Source organism: Rhinopithecus bieti, unplaced genomic scaffold, assembly GCF_001698545.2.
Source record: "Rhinopithecus bieti isolate Rb0 unplaced genomic scaffold, ASM169854v2 scaffold_56174, whole genome shotgun sequence".
In the NCBI taxonomy this organism is placed as follows: Eukaryota; Metazoa; Chordata; class Mammalia; order Primates; family Cercopithecidae; genus Rhinopithecus; species Rhinopithecus bieti.
In genome coordinates this window covers 3,493,988-3,506,873 of record NW_016824749.1, presented here as the reverse complement: position 1 = coordinate 3,506,873, position 12,886 = coordinate 3,493,988, and positions in this window count along the sequence as shown.

Sequence of the window (12,886 nt, the reverse complement as noted above, 5' to 3'; positions counted from 1 at the left end):
ACTAATAATAAAATTAAATTTAAAGAAATCCATCTCCTGTACGTTAGCTTGCTTCCTTGCTTCCTTTTACTTCTACTTCAGAGATACTTGGTCCCACCCATTTCTGAGTCTCTCTTGGAAATTCTGGGGTTTAAATGAGACTAGATTTTAGCTTTCTCCTGATGATTTAGAATTTGGATTTCTTGAGTTTACTAAGTGGGATTGTCTGAGGTCTACTTGTCACCTACATAAATTTGCTGTTTTTCTCTTCTCTTACTGTCTCCATCCTGCTGGCCTCATTTTTTAAAAATTACTTTTTACTGACATTTGATAGAGTTTCAGTATTGCAAGGGAGCAAAGTTAGTTGCTTGAGTTCAATCTGCTGTAACATGTCCTAAAGCTTTTCTTTGGTGGGGCACTGGCTCAGGGATGAAGAGTAGAAAAGAGAGAACAGGCGATGCTGACTGAGTTTTGAGTTTGGGGGAATGTGAGAGAGTGAGACTGGAAAGGAAGAGGAGACGCTGAAAGTTACGTGGAGAAAGATGGGTGGATGTTGCCATGATCTCCACTTTGGAGTCTGCACTCCCTTATCAGTCTCTGATATTTCAAACAATCCTGCTTAGTGACCTTTAGGATTGCCCCATTTTTTCACTGGAAGTTGAGTGAGGACAGAGGTAGCTGCCGGTAATATTCATGGTGGTGCCGCCTAAGCTTACTGCCTGGGTCACCATACCCACCTCCATTTCATCACTAGAAGAATTCTGAGAACAAGACATGAAGACAGCCTTCCAGGTCAGAAACAGGCCAACCAGGTTTCATCCTCATGCTCAAGTGTGCCAAGGACTTTGATTCCTGCTTGTTCATCCCTTTGGAAAAATATTGCCCAAGCCTCCTACCAACCGCCTGCATTCCTAAATAGATGTTTGTTTGGAGAAGGGTAGGACTTCAGCTAAAGCCTTTAAAATGTGCTATTTGCTTGACTTAAGACAATCAATAGACACTATCTATTGCTAGCTTCATTTTCTTATGATGTGAGTGTTTTTTTTTCCTTTGTAAGTCACCTCAAACCCTAATGGAACAGGAGGTATATCAAGTATTGAAATGAATTAAACATAATTGATTTCTTCAGTGTAGATTATTTGCTATTTTTGGTTTATTGGTTTTCTTGGGACTGGAATTTAAATGACCATTAGGTGAATCACCTTTCACCTTTTATTATCTATTGATAAGTAACGATTAGGTTGGCATTATATGTCCCTACACCAAGATACATACTGGAAGTAATCTGTTACTTGCAAAATGTGAAAGCAAGCTAATTTCAGGACATTAGTTGTATTGAAAGTCCTGCTTGTGTCCACATTTGGTGAGTTAAATACAAATTAATTAGAAACGTATGGACAAAATTCCTCTTGAAACAGGCACAGACTTAAAAATGAGAATATATGTACTTGATATGAGACTGAGTTTAGGCAATACATAATTTAATAGTTTAAATTATTTAGTAAAAACCACAATATCACCGAATGCACCCACATGAATTCCTACAATTTAATATTGAGAATAGGGGTCATATATTTTACTAAATGTATGTTAGTAAACCATGCACTGAGCATCAACACTTCCATAAGAGCAGGAGAAGAGGGCAGCACCAAGTTTAACATAAACAGTATCCTTGGGTCAGGTGCCATCCTTCAAGACCACATCAATAGTACTCAGAGCACAAGATGCAGAAAGGTGGGAGATGAGAGAGAGAAGAGGCTGTGCAGACTTTTGAGATTCTGGAATCTTCAAAAGAGGGAGCCTAGAGATAGAGAAAAAAGGCTAAAGTTTGTTAGCACTGTGGAGAAAGTTAGAGTGCAAAGTTCTGTACCCATTGCCTAGGAGTTTGCATTTTCTTATTAGAATCCGAATTTAGGGTCTTCGATACTTCTATCAACAAGGATGTAATGTCCTATGAAGATACAGAGACCTGCCAGAGATGATTTACATCAGGCCAGATCTGTTGTTGGTCCTTTAAATGAAGACGCCCATCTTAGTCATCTCTGGCTGCTATAACGAAAATAACACTGACTGGGTGGCTTAAACAACAGACACTTACTTCTTACAATTTTGGAGTCTGGAAGTCTGAGATCAGGGTGTCAGCATGGTCAGGTTCTGTGAGGGCCCTCTTCTGGGTTGCAGACTGCCGACTTCTTGTGCTATTGTCACATGGCAGAGAGCCAGCTAGATTGTAAGGGCACTAATCCCATTCATGAGGGTTCCACCCTCATGGCCTCATTACTTCCCAAAGACCCCACCTCCAAGTGCTATCATACTAGGGATTAAATTTCCACATATGAATCTGGGGGAGACACATTCAGTCCTAACAGTCACCTTCCTGGGAAGGCGAGCACTAAGGCTGGGTGAGAGCCCAGCATGGACCCAACTGTGCACCCGGGACTGTCTTCTCATGGGCCTCTCACCCGCTTGTGCCTGCTTTGTGTCTCTGGCATTTTATTCCTGGGCTCTCAATACCCATCCATTCTGAAGAGTCATTTGACCCAGTGAATTCACCAACATCAGCTCTTCGTAAGCTCTAAGCTCTTTGCCCTGTACTGGATTAGTTTGGTGGATTCAAACACAATGAGGTCACAAAGTTTGCCAAAAGTTCACTTTTATTGCAGCAAAATATGTAGATATTACTTATGGCATGCAGATCAGCTACAGTGGGTAGGCAGAGGAATTCCCAGGGTTCTAAACCCTGTTCAGGAACACTTCTGGGCACTCAGCAGTCACAGACAGGACCCACTGAAACCGACGAGTCATCTTGCCTAGGGTGCTGCCCGTTTTCAGTCCTCTAGAGCTACTGCTCTGATACCAGGCTATTTATTACTCTTATAAGGTAAAAACAAACAACCAAAACCATGCACACACACACACACAATCATGATTATATGACTCATATACACAGGTATTTAGCCATTTGAATTGGTTCCTCCTTAAACACTCATCTTTAGACTGTGCATGGTGGCTCATGCCTGTAATCCCAGCACTTTGGGAGGCTGCGGTGGGAGGATCACTTGAGGCCAGGAGCTCAAGACCAGCCTGGGCAATATGGTGAGACCCCGTCCCTGCAAAATATAGAAAAATTAGCTGCCTGTGGTGGCATGCACCTGTAGTCCAAGCTACTCAGGGGGCTGAGGTGGGAGGGTCGCTTGAGCCTGGGAGATCAAGGCTGCTGTGAAGTGTGATTGAACCACTGCTCTCTAGCCTGGGCAACAGAGCGAGATCCTATCTCAAAATAATAATAATAATAATAATCTTTAGTTGTTCCCTAGTTAATATCTCATTATACCCCCTCGATTTTGACATCACTGAACTATGAGAAAGAGACACTTTCTCCACCAATCCATTGTCTTATGAATATTTCATTGTATCCCCATGATACCCTCCTGATTGGTGAGAAAAAATTTAAAGAAGCAGGCTTGCAAGCCACCAGGATGGGAAGCTCCCCAAATAAGATCCAGGGGAGAGAGGCTCCCTGGCACTTCAGACATTTGTGTCATTGCTCTTTTACAATAACTTGCTTTGAGCTGGAGCTCCAAGAAAAAGATAATAATAACAAAATAACAAATGTTTTGATTGACAAATAAAAATTGTATATATTTATGGTTTCTTTTCTACATATAATGCTATTCCCTACCCTTCTGGTTTGTTTTGTTTTGTTTTGTTTTTTGAGAAGAAGTCTCGCTCTGTCGCCCAGGCTGGAGTGCAGTGGCACGATCTTATATGAGAAACATCAAGGATCAACAACGTATCCCACATTTATTCACTCAACATTTTAAAGGGCCTTTTATGTGTTCGTTGCTGAGTGTAAAGGTAGGACCAAAGCCCCTTCCCTATGAGATCCCATCGTCTGGAAGGGAAGTTAAATATCTAAAAAGGTAAGGATAAGCCAGTAAATCCTGTACTCTAGAATGTTTCCTCAGCATCCCACTCAAAAACAGATTCAAAGTACAAAGAAGGTAACAGTCAGATTCCTCAAATTCACCAAAAGAAAGTATGTATCTAGAACAGTCAACTTAGAAAAGTGTCTGGCCTGAGGGTTTGGTTGAGTGTTTGAAGCACATCATGTATCTCCAGCCCTGGTTTCACAGTCAGTTTGGTTTTTGTTTTGTTTTTTGGTTTTGTTTTTTGAAATGGAGTCTCATTCTGTTGCCCAGGCTGGAGTGCAGTGGTGCAATCTCGGCTCACTGCAACCTCCACCTTGTGGTTCAAGTGATTCTCCTGCCTCAGCCTCCCGAGTAGCTGGGATGACAGGCACCCACCACCACACCCAGCTAATTTTTGTATTTTTAGTAGAGACAGCATTTCACCAGATTGGCCAGGCTGGTCTCGAACTCTTGACCTCAGGTGATCCACCCTCCTCAGCCTCCCAAAGTGCTGGGATTACAGGCATGAGCCACCACACCTGGCCGCTGGTTTGTTTTTTTGTTTTCTGTTTTATTGCTGGAGAAGTCAAATGATCTAATGTTAATCCTGTCCCTAACACTTAAGACACCTTGGACCTAAGCACACAATAAAGAATAAGAAAAATAACGAAAATGAAAAGTCGTATTCATTTCTTCTTACCCCCAATATTTAAATTTTTTATTACTATAAACTGGAATATTGTTCTAGTTAGATGAGATTTTCATACATTGGAAGCAAATTTCTTACAAGTGTATGTCATTTTTAAGATTACAGTAGTATTTAATAATATTGCATTTTACCTAACGAACAGGTAAAATAAAGGAACTTTGTTATAGAATGATTACCTTATGTGAGAACTGTGACTGACCACACTGTCCGTTCTGACATTTACATCTGAGGTGTACTCTGTGAGGGGATTCAAACATTACAAAACCCTTTGCAATGGGTTGTATTTTATACAGAATGTTTGTTTGTTTGTTTTTTTCTGAGAGCAGCCAGGTAGAATTTAAAAAGGATTATAGTACAAGAAAATGTAACTTTTTGTTTTTTCTTACAGAACTATCATGAAGATTTACTTAAATTGACCTTATTTGTAATTTATCCTGATCCCGAGCAATGGTGGTTTTAATACTTTGCTGCCTTCAGGTCAAAACAGGTGGACCTTCAACAGGTGACCCATGATGGCATTTGTGCTCTGATAATTACAGCTGGTTGCTTTGTATTTCAAATGAATTTTCCATCCCAGCTAATGGCTCTTTGTTCTCAGACAGGAAAAGGTCTGTAACCTGAAGCAAGCTTGACCCTAAGCAGAACTCCTTGCAAACATCCACTGTCAAACTGGGGTCTTTCAGGGGTTTCCATGTACCGATTACTCATCGAGAAATGCTTTCAGCAAGCAAGATATTCCTGGTCCTTCTGGAACAGATTGTTTATTGTCAACAAACCTGTCATTTATGGGCTGCAGCAGAATTGAAGAATGAATGTTGGAAATCTCACAAGAAAGAGCTTTGTGATGAGGAAGATGAACAGGCTGAGAGACCCCCAAGCTCAGTGGCAGCTTTGTGCTATCCTATTCCCAACACCACACTCTCCCTGGGAAACCGAAACTCCTCCTGGCAGAAAAGGGCACTCAGGAAGCCACATTGGATGGCTGGGGAGCTCCTAGGTATAGATGCTGCACTTGCTATTACTTTATCATATACATTTCACTAGTTATCAATAACAGTCTGTATCATATATAATCCACTAGTTATCAATAACAGTCTGTAGTCTGTTAAACTGATAATCACATCATCATTGTCATCATGGCTGTGACAATGCAGCAGTCTGCCCTCTCCTTCCCCATCGCCATGATCATCTATATTTACGGAACACCCATCTAAATGCATTATTATTTTCATTCTGAACATCAGTGTACGGGGTATGTATTCCATTGCCTCCCTATCTATGTACCAGGCGCTGGGCATTGAGAGGTATATAGATCTTGGTTCTACCATTTATGATCTAAAAGAGCTGAAAGTGTTGACATAAGGATACTAAAAACTAAATAGAGGCTGGATGCCGTGGCTCACGCCTGTAATCCCAGCACTTTTGGAGGCCGAGGCAGATGGATCACCTGAGGTCAGGAGTTCAAGACCAGCCTGGCCAACATGGCAAAACTCCATCTCTACTGAAAATACAAATATTAGCTGGATATGGTGGCATGCGCCTATAGGCCCAGCTACTCTGGAGGCTGAGGCATGAGAATTGCTTGAACTTGGGAGTTGGAGGCTGCAGTGAGCCGAGATTGTGCCACTGCCCTCCAGCCTGGGTGACAGAGTGAGACTCCGTCTCAAAAAAAAAAAGAAAAGAAAAAGAAAAAAAAAAAGAAACTAAATAGATATAATTTATTGACATTACAGATATAATTTAATTTTAACTATTAAGAGCACAATCAGGACAATTCTATGTTTTCCATTTCCATTTCATGTCCCTCCTGGTACCCTAAAGGTTTGCATGCTCCAGTTATGTGGGGCCACGCACCCAGTTTGTAGCCAGTGGAATGAGGACAGAAATACCACTATGTTGTAGAAAAGGCGAGCCTTGCCTCTGTTGAGGCTATTCTGAGATCTCAGAGTGCCCAGCTCTTAAGCGGAGTGGCCATAAATCCACGGTGCTGGACATGACATGTACTCTGTGTATGTCTGATCGACAATTAACAGTCACAGAAAAATTAAAAGACAATTGAAAGTCACAGAGAAATTCAACCGTCAATTGTCTTCACACAAAGGAATGACTCTAGTTGCACATCTGACTCGACAGTTGTAATGCTGGGATATGGCCCCGTGACTGCTGTGTGGACGCGGGCATCCTGGAGCTGGTTCTCCGCTCTGTGGTGACCTGGCTCTCTTTTGATTCTACTAAGCATGGAAGAAGTTACTTAGAGCAAATACTTTACATTTACTAGTAAGATAGCTGCACAGGCTGAGACTTTTCTGACAATGGTAATGATCTCATTAGTTATTTTAATAGTTTAAATAGTGCCTTGGAGAGTAAGAAGATCGACTGTTAAGGGAAGAAAAAACACAGCTGAGTTGTCTTATTAATGAATTGAGCTGCTCATTAGCTAATCTTTTCCAAAGTCTTTAATGATCTCCTGGTTAATGGCTGCTAGAAATACAGAAGTACTTTAATAGAGGACTCTCAATCTAAAACATTTGCAGCTGTAACATTGATTACTTTGTACATAATAATAATAACAACTCAGCCAACTTTTCCTGTGTGCTTACTATGTGTCAGGCACATGTGGGAACAGAGAATACCTGAAAAGACAAACAGCCTTAATTCATTTGGCTATAGCTAATGGGTTTCTAACTCAAGTTACACATCAATTTATTAAATCAGGTCAATTGATGCAATTAGCCAACTGTTAAAAATTGTACAGATGGAGAGAGCCGGTGGATCCCAGTGGTCATGATTTACGAGAAGGCGTACGTCACACCTTGCCTCTACGGGAAAGAAAATTCATTTTTCACAGACAGTGTAAGTCTCCATCCCGAGGTAATAGAGAAGCGAGTTTGTGATTGTTTTGTTGTCATTGTTGTTTCTCTCCTTAATCTTCCCACCTCGCATTTAAAAACTCAAGTAAAAAATAAACCGTGAATATTAGTCACCATGTTCTTTGTTGTGGAAGAAAGAGACAATGCTTCACAATCCCTTAAAATTGAAGTTTTAAGGGATTGATGCCCTCCAGCAGCTGATTTGGAATACCTGGTTACTTGTCAACTCCTAACCAGGACACAGAGTAGTTCAGAGAAGTCGCCCTGGGAGTGTCAGGTGGCAGCCAAGCGTGCAGATGCGCGAAGTCAGACTGCACTGAAATGCTGTCTTTTCTTGTGAGAAACTGCAACTTTGCTCAGGTTAATACATTTGCAACATTTCACTTTCCTCATGCCTGGAAATGGAGGCCTAGTAACCACCTCACTGGACTGCTGTGAGGACTCAATTCCAACGCGATGATACACATGATGTACTGGTATGCAACAGGTATCCAGCAGATGGCAGCTACGATGTTTGTGTTTATTATTAATAATGGGAGTACCACTTGGGCAAGTTCATCTTGGTGATATGATGCTTCAGTTTCCTCTCCTAAGATTTGTTGACCCTCCTGCCAACCAGGACTTGAACCCTGCCCAAATTTCTGTATATCTTTCTTAAGCTTTGCCAAACTCCCCCCACACCCCCTACACCCATCCACAGGCTGGACTTGCCCTTTACCCCTGTCAACAATACCGTTGCCCACTCCCCTCTTCCCACCCGCCCCCGCCACTGGTTGTATTTCTGTCATGGACAAAATCATCAAAATGATGCTGATGCCACTTGCTTTTTAGAATGAGCAGACACAATGGCTTCCTGCTGTATCCCTGCCCCACGTATCCACCGAGCACCTCGGACCTCAGGAATCCCCTCAGCGGGGCTAGGCTTGACTGTTGTACAATGAATCACTGAGCTGCCACAGCTGGGGGCACCACTGTACTGCGGCGAGTTTCCCAGGCTCCCTCCCCAGCTTCTGTCTCCTTCCTGTTGGCTTCGCTCCCGGCATGCCTCACATATGAGCATTTCATCTTAGGCTGTGCAAAGAAATAAAACAGCAACCGCATCAAAACAGGTTCAATTTACTTTTCAACACAGTCTTATCATCTACTCCTCATTTCCCTACCTGGGCAATTAACATAAAACTTATTATTATTTTACTATTTTTTATGTATCAGTAGAATTCTATTAATAAATGCCACTAAAGCGTCCAACTCAGTAATGCAAACCTTGTTTTACCCTATCTTATATTGGCTGGGTGGTGGAGATCACACCACTGAACTCCAGCCTGGGCTCACTGCAACCTCTGCCTTCGGATTCAAGAGATTCTCATGCCTCAGCCTCAAAAGTAGCCGGGACTACAGGCCTGCACCACTGTACCTGGTTATTTTTTCTGCATTTTCTGTAGAGATGGGGTCTTGCTATGTTGCCCAGGCTGGTCTCAAACTCCTGGGCTCAAGCAATCCTCCCACCTCAGCCTCCCAAAATGTTGGGATTACAGGTGTGAGCCATCGCACTCAGTCTCACAGCGATTGTTAATCATAATTTGTAATTATTAATTAGAGAACTCCAGCAATATACATGAACTTGGTGATAATTTTACTCTGATAACATATCATATAAAGATAATATAAATTCTGCCAGAATACTCTGTGGCTTCTTCTGCTTCCCAAATGTCCTACATAAAACTATTAATACTTATAAAAGACTTCAATGAAGAATGAATTTCCCCCAGCTGAGCAAGTGTAATTTGGCTATGGCCAGATGAAGGAGCTTTCTGAAGCATTTCTTGACGTGGAAGCAAATGGGAAGGCCTTATGCACAGGCAACCAAGAAAAAGGAAATCTAAACCATTTAAGATGCAATGACTTTCCAGGTGCAGGTGCATCAGGTACATATCCGTCTACTATCGGCTTCTGTAACAAGAGCCTCTTTATATAACATGGGCAGTTGGTCTTGTACTCAGCTGGGCCTCCAGCATGGCTCCTGTCTCAGCAAACAGAGTCAGAGGGGTTAGCTCTGGTGTAGGGTGCCTGCCTGGGTGGCAATCCCTATTGGATGGAGGAAAATAGATCATTATTTAAAAGTCTTGATCTGGCCTTTCCCTGTGTTTTCTGTTCTGCTAGAGCTGACAGCTAGGGCTTCTCAAGCTATGCACAATTGCTTTCTGCACTGTGTGTGTGTGGCTGGAGCCTCTAGGTTAGCAAATGTATCTACTCACTCCAGGATGGTCTTTTCATAAAGAAAACCTGGGCCAGGCTTGGTGGGTCATGCCTGGAATCCCAGCAGTTTGGGAGGGTGAGGTGGGCAGATCATGAGGTCAGGAGATCGAGACCATCCTGGCTAACACGGTGAAACCCCATCTCTACTAAAAATACAACAATTAGCCAGGCATGGTGGCAGGTGCCTATAGTCCCAGCTACTGGGAGGCCAAGACAAGAGAATCACTTGAACCCGGGAGATGGAGCCTGCAGTCACTTGAGATGGCACCACTGCACTCCAGCCTGGGTGACAGAGTGAGACTCCATCTCAAAAAGAAAAGCAACAACAACATCAAAAACCTGATATGTTCAATCATTTCAAATCACGTTTGTCCAACGGGGCCTGTGGGCTGCATGTGGCCCAGGATGGCTTTGAATGTGGCCCAACACAAATTTGTGAACTTTCTTAGAAGATAATAAGATTATTTTTGGCAGGTTTTCTTTTTAGCTCACCAGCTGTATCATTAGCGTTGGCATATTTTATGCGTGGCCTGAGACAATTCTTCTTCCAGTGTGGCCCATGGAAGCCAAAGGACTGGACACTCCTGCTTTCAATTCTTCTCAGTGCTCTTAGGATAAAGACCCAGGTTCTTCCCATGGACTCTGCTCCCGACACAGCCTGGCCCGCACTCCCTCTCCAGCCCGTCTCCTACCGTACGCCACTGCCCCTCGCCTTGTGTTCACCAGCATGGTCAGCTTCTCTCAGTGCCTGGGGTTCCCGACCTCCACAAGGCCTTTACCATCTCTTCCAGAACTCTGTTCTTCCTTCCAGTTGTGCCTCCACTGTCACTTCCTCTGGAAGCTGTTTCTGCTCTTTCAGACCAACTGGGTGAAATTGCTATGTGTGCTTTCTTCTGCCATGTATCACTCCTCTGTACCACTGGCCACCTTTTGTTTTTTTTGAGACAAGTTCTCGCTCTGTCAAGCCATCCTCCAGCCTCAGTCTCCCAAGTAGCTGTGACTACAGTCTCACACCACTATGCCAGGCTAATTTTTGTATTTTTAGTAGAGATGGGGTTTTGCCATGTTGTCCAGGCTGGTCTTGAACTCCTGGGCTCAAGCGATCTACCTACCTTGGCCTCCCAATGTTTTGGGATTGCAGGTGTGAGCCACCGTGCCTGGCCCACTCAGCACGTTTCAATATGACACGTGTCTGTGCGATGATGCAGTTCACATTTGCCTCATCTCACAAACTCTAAGCTTCATCAAGCCAGAGACAATGTTGACTTTGTTCTTGATAGCATTTCCAGGGCAAGCATGGCTCCTAGGATAAAGCAAGTCCCCAGTGACTCATTTCATTAAAAGCAGAGAAGGATTAGAACTTCACCAGGCTTGGCTGGTGCCGTGGCTCATATCTGGATTCCCAGCACTTTGGGAGGCCGAGGAGGGTGGATCGCCTGAGGTCAGGAGTTTGCGACCAGCCTGGCCAACATGTCCAAACCCTGTCTCTACTAAAAATACAAAAATGAGCCTGGCATGGTGGCGCATGCCTGTAATCCCAGCTACTTGGGAGGCTGAGGCAGGAGAATCACTTAAACCCGGAAGGCAGAGGTTGCAGTGAACCGCCGAGATCACGCCACGGTACTCCAGCCTGGGTGACAGAATGAGACGGTCTAAAAAAAATAAATAAATAAGTTATCAGGCTTGATTTTCCAGAGGAGCCAGGTCATCCTCAGTCAGCACCTCCCAGGTCAGGTCCTATTCCCCCAATTGCTCAGCTTTCTACAGCGACGCCTACCACGGGCCGCTCACCCTCAGAGCCTGGGACAGGTCCTGTTCCCCTAGTTGCTCAGCTTTCCACAGCTGTGCCCACCGTGGGCCGCTCACCCTCAGAGCCCTCATGTCTGCTGCTGACTTTTGCTTGCAGTTGGCCCACTTCTGTTCCTTATTCTGCCTGGAATCCTGCAAGTCATTGATCCCTCGTTCAACCTGCCTCTGGGTGCTCATCACAGGCTCAGTGGGGGCCTGGCTCCAGTCCCGGTCACCCTCTGTAAGCACCAACCCTGACACTTCATAATTAACGTTGCCAGGAAGCTCTGATGAAGCCATTCACAGGCCCAGGTGATGGTGGAGAAAACGTCATTCTTTCTATAAATGCTTCCCACATCTCACTTCTTTTCACGACAGGGAGCTGTTTGCTGTCAGGTTTTTGCCTCAGACAGAAATTCATCGCTTTCAGGGCTTTATCCCTGTATCAACTCTTCTGTCACTGTGGCTTTGCATTGCTGCATTAGTAACAACAAAAAGGAACTCATGTTTATCAAGAAAAAGCAAACCTTTAAACTTCAGAGGGATACACTGAAAAAAAAAACATAAAATGCTCAGAGATTGCTTCTTCAAAGCTCTGAACAGACGAAAACACGTTGGTTATTTGCATATAGACAAGTTCTTTGGTAAGGTCAAGAGCACATCATTTCCAACTAAATATTCTAAGATATTAACTGTCTTTTTTACCCATGTGAATATCATAGGACCTCCAAGTGAGGCCCAAAGCTCTCTGTTTCTAGAAATGTATTTGCAGTGATAGTCCTGGCACAGCTCAAATCTATCCGAACTTGACCTGAATTATAAGTTAATTCTTAACGCTTTTTGCAAAACAATCCACTGCCTTTGGGAGTTAGGAGAATGAGTGTGCTCCTAAATCACTCGATCATCTTGAGATTTGCTGTTTGCAAAACAGGGCAGATTGCCATCTTGACAGACTACTGAAGAAGAAACCCAGAAAAGGGCTTATTGTTTTTGAGATTGATTTCAATCAAGATCTGAACCCCTGAGGTCTTTCTTTGTTAATTTTCCTCTGACTCTCCACGTATTTCACCCTTGCCTTCTTTTTAATTTCCCATCTGTCTTGCTCTTTTTAGTTTCCTGTCGAATTTTGTTTGTTTTGTACACTAATTCTTTCTTCTATACATGCCTTTGATTTGTCCCCTAAGTCCTGACCTGTTTCAGGCTGTAGTCTCTATTACTTTCGTCCTGGGACATGTTCCTTTGAGTTGCCCTGATGGGTGAACTCACACCACAGAGGGTCAGGCTCGGACATGTCTTGTGGTGGATAATCTACTGGTTACAATTTTTTTTTAAATGGTTCCTACTTAGAAACTCAGTCCTCCAGCACTCATACA